Consider the following 10248-nt stretch of genomic DNA (forward strand, 5'->3'; position numbering starts at 1 on the left):
TTTGGTGGCATATTCTCGTAAAGCTCTAGCTCTTAAACCTTTGCAGAGAGGCAAGTTGTTGCAATATATGATGTCTTTATTGAGCAGGAGTTTTGCTAGGACAGTACTAATAGGGTAAGAGCTGCCATGGCTACATGTAAGTTTGCAGATAATATTTAATGAGTTATGATCAGTGTGTACATAAACAGCACTGGTGTACTGAAGGACTGACTTTCTTCCCATGTTATGCTACCATGGCAAGGAGCAGCAGCAGCACTGAAGCTGTCTCTGACGTGATGGTGTTGGTTGACAGGCCATGCTCTAGAAAGCCATTGGAACTGGTTTCCTGCCTCAGTCCAAATATATATATAGTTTTCTCTTTTACTTAGTCTTGTACTGAATTAGAGTTACTCAACTTTCCAATTTGTATCTCATGAAAAAATTGACTAAAAATTGTTGTGACATTTGTGAGTTTGTTCCTAGAAGTTACAGGAATGTGAGCAAATTAATCACTGTTTAAAAGACCTTCTCTGTAATGTCACAAAACTTAACTGCAATAGGAAAAGCCCTTGAAAAATTTCTCTTAAAGAATTTTTCTTGAGTTTTTGCTATGGCAGTTAAAGAAAATAAATCTAGCAGTGCAGCTGATCCTCTGATCAAGCTTTCATTAATTATAAAAAGAAATATGTAAATATATACACATATACATTATATATATAATCCAAATATACTTTTTTTTTTGTATTTTTTACGTATTCATCTTCAAGATAGGGAAGCTGAAAGAAAAAGAATCTGCATTGTCAAATAAGTAAAGAAACTGTTGCATGCTTTGAAAAGAAGGTCAAAATAGAAATTAAAACACTATATCATTCTTTTAATGAAGGAGTTTATTTCGGTCTCCATCCTATACAAGACACTTAAACAGAACTTAAAAGGCATAATTACAGATCATTAAAAATATTCTTTCACATTCCATTTCCCTGAAACTATAGACTCTAATGTCTTGGAGAAATCCTTCTTAGTAGTTTCTTACTACGGGCTGAGTATTGGAGTATAATCAATAATTTTTGTTAGATATGGCAAAGTATGTCCAAGCTGACAAAGTCAAGATTAGAGGCTCTGTGCAAATAAGTATAAGCAAAAGGTGACTTTTGAGCCTGGAAACCAGAAGGAAAGTTGGGGTGCAAAATGTGTGACTACAGGACAGCACCATATTCCATGTGTCAAACAATAAGCAAAATAAGTTCATTAAAAATTCACAAAGAGCCAAAGTATTAGACATGAAGGCATTTGAAGAATTTTTTTTTTTTCCCACAAAAACATGAAACAACTTCCACTAGGAAGTGGAAGAGAAATCCATCAAGACCTATTAAATATAAAGACACCATTTCTGGCTTGGTAAGTTGTTTACACCACTACAAGCTGAAAGGGAACTGCTAGACTGCTGGGAAGAATTGCAATACACTTGACTTATTATACTCTTCCTTAGGTATCTGCTGGGTAGGTATACTGGTGTAGAAATGTTTCTGCTGACCTGGTATGGCTTGTCTTGTTTGTATGTATTATTACCTTCAAATGAATTCAAGTAATATTATCTTTATTATCTAAATATTAGGATTAATTGGACAATGTGACATTGATTAACACTATTATAGTAATATGTTCCCACCTATATATTGCCCCCAAGGTAATATGTTCCCAACTTCCTTCCCACTAAGAGAAGGAAGATAAGGGAAAGCTAATTAACCTGGCAATGTAAAAACATAATAGTCATTCGCAGCTAAGAGGACAAATTCTATCTCTGCAAGAACAGGGAAAGAAAAAAACTATTTAAACTAAACTTTACTCAGGAAATTAATATTACAGTAGTTAAATTATTATTTAATATCAGAAAATTCTGATTCTGTTTTCTTAAGTTACGACCACATAGTAACTTAGTTATTATTAAGCCAAACCTTGTGAACAAGAACAATCTTTGTCTAATATCCCCAAGAGTATGATTCCCTCCTAAAGATTTTTGGTGCTGTTTCTTAGATTTAATTAAAATTGAAAATTTTAAAATGGTGTTCACATCAAAATAAGAGTTCCTTTTTCTTTAAATTTATGCTATGGGATTTTGTGCCACTGCCTGAAGTCTACCAAGAGCTCAGTGAGCAGTAACATTTAACCTTTAAAATAAATTATCATTGAATTATTACATTCATATTAAAATGCCTTTTATGTGCAATCAAGGTACTCAGAATTCAGCTTATAAAAAGCACTGGAGGCACAAAAGAAAATTAGAAACTGATCTATGACCATGCTTACTTTGCAAATTAAATAAAAAGACAAAAACTCTGGGTCTATTGAGAATATGTCATTTTTTCTCTATAAAAAGCTGATGTTGATGTACCATACCAAAAAAAATTAGAACACAAATGTTGTGAGAAAAGTTTCGGATGAGATTGTTAAAATATAAGAATTGTTTTGAAACGTTTCTGTTGATCTGGCATATTTTTAAATTGAGTTTTGGAGTCTTCACTTTCCTGTTTATTTTCCTTTTTATAGCCTTTGGGAAAAATACTCCAGGCCCACTGACGGCAATGTGAGTTTTTGGAAAGCAGTGGGGGTTTTTCCCCTACAGCTCTGTAATGAGCTCCATGAAGACACAACTCTGCATCTCCCTGAGTCTCAGCAAGGTCAGTAGTGCTCCAGGTCAATGCAGTGGACCACTAATACAAAGGGTATTTCAAGATAATTCCCAAGGTATCATCCCTGCAGAGAAATTCACATATGCTTAGCTTTAATGCTGACTTCAACAGGACAAAGAATATTTGTAAGCTTGTAGGACTTTGCATTGGGTCCAAGACAGTAAATAGGTCAGCTCTGCTTTTGCAGTATAGAATCCAAAATATAAAGCCTTTTTTAAAGCAAGAAAATGCACATTCACTGCCCCTCTAATGATCTACTTCAGATCTAGGCAGACCACACAGGCTATAAAGAACACATTTATCAATTCTTAGTTAAGATGAAAATTATTTACAAGATTACAAAGTCCTCAAAATCCTAATACTGATGCCTCATTTAAAAAAAAAAAAAGAGGAATAAAAAGCTATACATCTGGTACTTCAGAATGCTTAGACTCAGAGTTAAGATAATGGAATAAAAGATATACTCACTGCAGTTTTATGCTTGAGGTTTGTTTGAAAGGAGCAATTATTTCACATTTGTATTCAGTCATTCCTCTAGCAACTGAGCATATAAAAGATTAACTCATTGCAGAACTGCTCTACAAAATACAGCTCTATTCATAATACTGTTTCTTGTCTCATATATGTATATCTAGCACACTGGACTAGACATAATTGCTCTTGTATTGAATATAATCATATATGCTCTAGTAGGGTGATTGCATCATGCTCAAACATTAAGACACTGTATGAGAGTTAATAATACTGAGCAGGGAATTCATCATATTTATTTTGGGCTCCCAAGTGAAACATAAATTAGAAGCTTCACCTCTTACATGTCCCTCTATAGTCAACAAAGAGAAACAGCCACCTCCCGGTGGTGACGTGGCATGTCTAAGGACAGCTCGTTCACAGTTGTGCTTCGCAGGCTTCTACAGTTAGTTGGCCTGAGTCTCTTCCCTCACCTCTGAGGCATAATTTCTTCTGGAGAAGATAGTGGCCACAGGTCAGCACCATATTCCATGTGTCAAACAATCAGCAAAATAAGTTAATTAAAAATTCAAGAAGAGCCAAAGTACCAGACATAAAGTATTTGAAGAATTATTAAAAATAAAAGATAGGCGATTTTGTTACAATCCTTTTTCATTTACCAAGTTTGACCATTTTTTCCTTGCACCAGCAGTTTTTAACCACACAAGCAGATACAACTTGTGTATAATAGACATTGTCTCATCTTTAGTAGGGATGTTTGAGTGAATGTTTATTTTTAAATTAAATTTCTCCTCATTCCTTCAATTTCTCTTTTTTCCCTTATATAGGCCTTTCATCATTGCTATCCAGCTGCAAGTGTCTATGGTTAGAAAAGAAAAAAAAAACTGTATTGCACATGCATTTGTTATGCAGGTTTAGATTTTAATTTTTTTCTTGTCTTTTCTGTATTTTAACTACCGCCTCTTGGGAGAGGTGTAGCCTTGCACAGAATGCCGCTGGGAAGAGCCATCTGGCACTAGATTCACTGCTCTAGTCTCGTCTGTTTGTGTCATTAGTGTGCTGGGCAGCCTGTATTCCAGATGTGGTCTGTCAACCAGCACTGCGTAGAGAAAAGCCCCTCAGTCCCTCCAGCTGCCTGCTCAAGTGCCTAAAACAAACCTGGCAGCGGTGGGATTCGAACCCACGCCTCCGAAGAGACTGGAACCTTAATCCAGCGCCTTAGACCGCTCGGCCACACTACCTCGGTATAGAAACTTTTTCTCGATATGGAATACAACACATAGAAAATTTTGGTGATTGTGCAAAATTTATTCTGCAGTAATAACAGTAACTGCGCAATTTTGAGTTTTGTGTAGTAACTAACAAATGAGACAATCATTTCAATAGCATCTTGCATCTCTGTGTGTATCAAAAAAGTGCAGTGTTGGAGTCATCCACTGAAAACACTTAAGGCCTGGAACACTGTTTACGGATGTTTGAATCTGGCACCTAGGAAAATGTGTCTCTGATCCAAAGAGAGCCATGAGATATGTGTCATTAAATTATCACTACTAGTAACTCTCTAAGGGCCCAGTTCTTGCAACTTTATTTATACAAGCCTGAGCATGGAAAGGGAGTCAAACATAGCAGTCACACATAAAAGGCAGCAGGAAAGGAACAAAGTTTTATGAGGCAAAATGGCTCAGGTAAGAGAGCTCTTCTATTCTCCAGCAAGGGTTCTGTATGTAAACCACAACTAGGTGCAAATTGGGTTAATTTTTATAATTGCACCATATAAAACAAGGCAGAATAAGAACATATCAATATCATGGACAAAGAAATTCTTATCTCTCTAATTCATATCTAACAATTCCACATAGAAATAAATGAAATTTCAGACAAATTTAAGTCATTAAAAAAATCTTATACTGAGTGAAATTCCTGCTTTCAGAAACTGAATTATGTTAGGATCTGGAAAAATAAAAAGATAATGGAGAAATTTAACCAGTGCATACATGTTAACATGTATATGTGTGCATGTTGCGTCTTCTGCAGTGTGTTATTGGAGCTATGCAAACAGAAACCAGTTGACCATTTTGTCCTCCAGGCTCATCATACACTGACGCTTATGCCAATAAAACTTCATTCATAAACCTGGAGTTACTCTCAATTTATATTTGTGCTAGTGAAAAGAGAATCAAACTCATTGATTTTGTGACAAACTGCTAATAGTTCTTTAAAGGTGTCCTGCTTTGGAATGAATGTACAGGTTGATTGCCTCCATACTGCATTCACACTGCTTCTTTCTGTCCTTGACCTTTATCTGTGAGACACAATTTCAGGATGACTTGATAAGAGACTTTTCAGGAGAGCCTGCACCTGGTGTTCTGCAATTTTCCCTTGATTTACATTTCACAGAAAAAAAGGAAAAGAACAAAGGAAAATAGATTAATGGCACTGACTTTTATTTTATGCATAAGTGTATGTTCAATGTGTTTTGATACATGCACATATAAAAATAACAAAATTGAATAAATGGAAAGTATTTAATGAGTTCAGTTAAAACATTGATTTGATTCATCAGTTTTCTCTGAGAATTATAAATCTCGTTGTCATTTCACTGAGTTGGTTTCTGAAGAAAAGCTAATCAAAAAGTCTAATTTCATTTCTGATTTGCACATGATATATGGAATATATAAACAGTATAAATAAGAGAATATGATTTTTAAAGATGACTTGTGGTTTTACATCAAGCCATTTTGATAGTCCTAATCTCATCCTCAATATTGATGGCTTATATCATGTAGAGTGCTATGACAAGCTAAATCTTGCCAGGAGATTCAGAAGAAATATCAGCAAGTTAATATTGCCCGTGCAATGCAAAATCTCACTTCAGGAGACAAATTAAGGACTTTGGTTGCAAAATCTCTCTTTGGTAGACAAATTAAGGACTTTGCTTTCAGGTTTGTCAGCCTGTGACAACATGCAAGCATCACTCATCTGCAAGTCTGTCCATATCTCTCAAGGATTTCTGAGCACCTGTTACCCTTGTACCGAAGCTAAGCTATTTGCCCCCCTACTGCATCTGTTTCAGTCTCTGGGAAGGAACTAGCATTAATTTTGCAGGAAAGCTATTGAAATTTGCCCCTAAAAGTCAGGAGAAAAGGGTCTTCAGTACTACTGCATGTTTTTCTGACATATTTCCAACCCTTCCTTTCATTACACTCCAAAGACATATTCTTTCTATATTCCCTTCCTCCTGCTGACTATTCTTTTACCATTTTACAAAACCACTATGTATCTTTTTACGCTTAAATGTACAAAATTTGTTGTTGCTGTTTTTTAAAGAACTGTCCATGGGTTTGCTTTTTCAAAAATATAGTTTTGCATGAGAAATATGCTATGAATTTTCATCAGGAATGAATGCATAAAATAATTACAGTTTAACCCTGTTGCCCAAGAAAACTATCAAGCCTTTTAAACATAATTGCTCCATAGTAAATTACCAAGGAACATTTAAAATACCTCATTTACATTGGAAAAAGGTGTAATTATCCTTAAATATGTTATCCTGAATGCATTACATCGAGTATATAGAGACTTGGTCACTGTAATGCAAGAAATGCTTTATATACATCTCTATGATGGACTACTATTGCTGAATTACTAATAGAATGAGTTCAAGGTTTAAGAAAATGGAGTAAATAACAACAAATGTAATAGGCAATGTGAGCAGAACAAAAATCAGAGGTCACCCCAGAGGAAAAACATACATTGCAATAGAGATACAGCAACCATCAAAGCTAAAACAATAGCAATAAATCTCTATTTCTAATTTCAGGTGTATGTGCAATATGCCATGGTTGTCTTTGGGGAACCTAAAGAGATGGAACAGTGCAGTCATTTAAAAGTAAAAATGATCCCGATGTGAACACTTCAGACTAACAAAGCAATACATCTAACAGCATAAACTTGGTCTCTGTGTGTAAAGACATTAAGACAAATGGTACAGTAATGGAGTGTTGGAGAAGTACAGGGAAATCTGCCACGTCTATAGCTTCTACAGCATTTCAGAGTGTTTAGAAGTAATTGAGTCAACTACGACACAGTGTGGTATGCTTCATTTATTAATGGCACAACCTTCACAATTTTGGGGGGTGAAGGAACTGCTCTGCTATATCACACAGCAAAAACATTGGCATGAACTTTCTTTTTCAGATTGTTTTTAAATTAGTTTTGCTGTCTTCATTCTCTGCTCCTGCTTTTTACACAAAAGCTTAATACTTTCTACTTAAGGAAAGAAAAAATATACATATTTTTCTTTTTTTCTAACACTTTTTTTGCTTCTTACTTCTCCTTCTCTTCTCTTCTTTTCTTTTCCTGCCTATTCTGCTTTCCAACCCATTTTCCTGTTCCAGTATCTACAGCTAGTCTTATCTTTTAAATTCTTTCAGCCCTTCTCTTTCATTTCAGCTCAACTTCTAAAGTCTTTTCAAGTTCCTTGCCCTCCCAGCTCTCTCTCTCTTTGGAAAATCCATCCACTCTACCCTACAGATTATTGTTTAACCTCCCTTCTTCAATTCATCTTTATATACATTGCTGACCAGAACAGATTAATGGAGCTCCTACCCTGCATGTTAAAGTCCTAGTCTGAATGCTGTGTTTAACTCTTCACTAAAAATGCCTGTAATGACCAAATCTTAGAGTCTTTTCTCAACCATCATCTGTAAACCTTATTCCATGCCAATGTATTCTTAATGCTTTTGCTAAAAATAGTCAATGGCAGAGTGTCAAGGCAAGACCATTATATTGGCTCCTCTGTTTTCCTTTGTAAAGGCCCTTTAGAACATAGCCTCATCTCACAGATCAATAAGCCATTTGTATATGGAAAAGTGGCTAAAATGAAGACTAAATTTTAAATATTCTGTAAGATTATCCTATATGTAGATCTCATCAAAACAGTTTCTGCAAGTTATCTTATTTATAAAACATCTTTCAGTGTGTCCATAAAGCAAACCATGAAGATACATTGTTATAGAAAGACTAGCCAAGTGACATATGTGTGTGTCTGTGCATGTTTGTGTGTATAGGACACAGAGAGTTTGAGGAAGAGATTTTCAAAAAATAGGGGAAGAGGGGAAGAGGGCTTTTTGTCTCACAGGAATCATATTTCAAGTTCTATTATCTCAAATATTTCCAAATTAGAGACACATGGGGCACAATGAGTCGTTATTATCCTCTGACAATGAGTACCTAAATAAGCTGATAGATCAATTTACATCTTTTTCCACATATTCAGTACAGAAATATTCTTCAGATATGTTGATAAGCAGATAAAGAGCCAGAAAGATAAACAGAAATATACATATTCTATATGGAATGGTTAAAACAGAAAAGCACTAAAAGTATATTTAATTTGTCAGTCCAATGTGAGTCCAAATGCATTGTCACCTCTGTCATCAGTATACAGGCAAGTCTTTTAGGGTCATCTCCAGTCATTTTGGTGGGCAAAAGTTGCAGCAGGTCTCCAAGACTGCTGGCATCTGGGTGTTCTGTACATGCTTTGACCTTCAGCAAGAGGCAGACTATCAATGAGGCCCATTTACAAGTGCAAGCATACACACACACACACACACACACACACACACACACATGCACACACACAGGAGCCCCACAGCCCAGGGGGGGCAAGTGGGGGAGCCCCAGTAGCCCTGTCAGAGCCACCAGCCCCTGCACAGCCCCCAGGTCTGTCCCAGGAGAGCCCCAGCCCGGCGGGCCAGGAGGAGACCCATCCCTGTGGCCAGCGGAGAGGCTCTCCAGGGCCCTCGCAGGCTGGGCACTGCGGGGGCACGGGGCTTGTTATGGGATGCAGGGGAAGAGCATCCTGGCATGGTGTGAGACTTACTATGGGATGTCTAGGGGAAGGACCAAAGGTGGGGAGAGGGAGGCATCAAGGTGAATTGAGGAGGAACAAGAGTGGGGAAAAAGAGGGAAAAGGGGACAAAAGGGGCCAGTTGCCTGTAAACAGGGGCTGGTCTGTGCACTTGTCTGGCCATGCCGTGTGCCTGATCAGTGCAGACTGCCCCGTCTGCTCATTAAACTCCATTTCTGAGTATTTTCCTGGGTGAGGGGATCTCTCTTCTGGTGCACGTGCGTGTGGACGTCTGAGTGCAGCCGCTGGAGTGGGATCTTGGGCCACAGGGTTGTGTGTCCGGGGTGACAGTAATTTGAGAGAGAGAGGGTTTGCAAGTCAGTGTGTGATCACTAGCAAAGCTCAAGCTGGACTAGCCGGTGAGTAGTTTGGGAGCCAGTTGTGTATGTGTGTCTCTGAGGGTGAGACCAAAGGGGCAGTTGGCTACTGGAGGGGCCAGATGGTCCTGGTGAACCACTGGAGAGACTGTGGGGTCGACTGAGAGACTCATTTGCCTGTGTGTGTGTCTCTGTGCGGGAGGCAACGGGGGAACGCAAGGATCCAGGACCAGCACCTGGACGGACTGCAGGAGGGATCCACTGTGTGTGTATGTATGCGAACTAAAGGGTCTGTACCAGCAATGGGAGAGGGGCTGCGGGCCTTGGGGGCTTGTATGTCCCAGTGCCAGTGACTGGGGAGAGCAGGGACCCAGGGCCAGCTGCTGGGAGGACTGAGTCCCCAAGCCCAGCTGCTGGAAGGATCCACATTGAACATATGTATATTTTTCCCACTAATGGACCTTTATCCTGGTTGGCCAGAGAGGGGAAGAGGATGAAGCCATTGATGCTGTTTATGTTTGTGCGAGTGCTGAGTGTTTCTGTCTGCGTTGTTCTGTGGGGCTGGCTGTGTGCACATGCGTGTATGTGTATATGTGCATTGTGCACCAGTTTGTGTGGGTGCCTACTGGGAACACATGCTCATCCTCCCTACTGGTTGGACCTGGAGGCATGGAGCTGTGGCAGCCTCCCCTCTATCAGGCTACCAGACTTGGTAGCTCCCTAGCAAAGGACATGCTGCTTTAAATGCTATACATTTTTCTTGACATTCTGAGTGAGATATAATCTTCTGTCAAGCTAAACCACAAGAACATGCTTCTATATTCTTTTGGGCTAAATCTCTGACTTAAGCTTGGAAACCCACATCTAGTAAATCCCCCTA

The 10248-nt window shown here is 38.3% G+C and overlaps 1 non-coding gene across 1 annotated transcript; it reads right to left on the reverse strand.

The window, feature by feature from the left end:
- Positions 1-4299: 4299 nt before the first annotated feature.
- Positions 4300-4381, reverse strand: TRNAL-AAG (transfer RNA leucine (anticodon AAG)). Its single transcript has one exon. It is a non-coding gene; the product is annotated as a tRNA-Leu (tRNA).
- Positions 4382-10248: the final 5867 nt, after the last annotated feature.

This window comes from Apteryx mantelli, chromosome 2, assembly GCF_036417845.1.
Source record: "Apteryx mantelli isolate bAptMan1 chromosome 2, bAptMan1.hap1, whole genome shotgun sequence".
NCBI lineage: Eukaryota > Metazoa > Chordata > Aves > Apterygiformes > Apterygidae > Apteryx > Apteryx mantelli.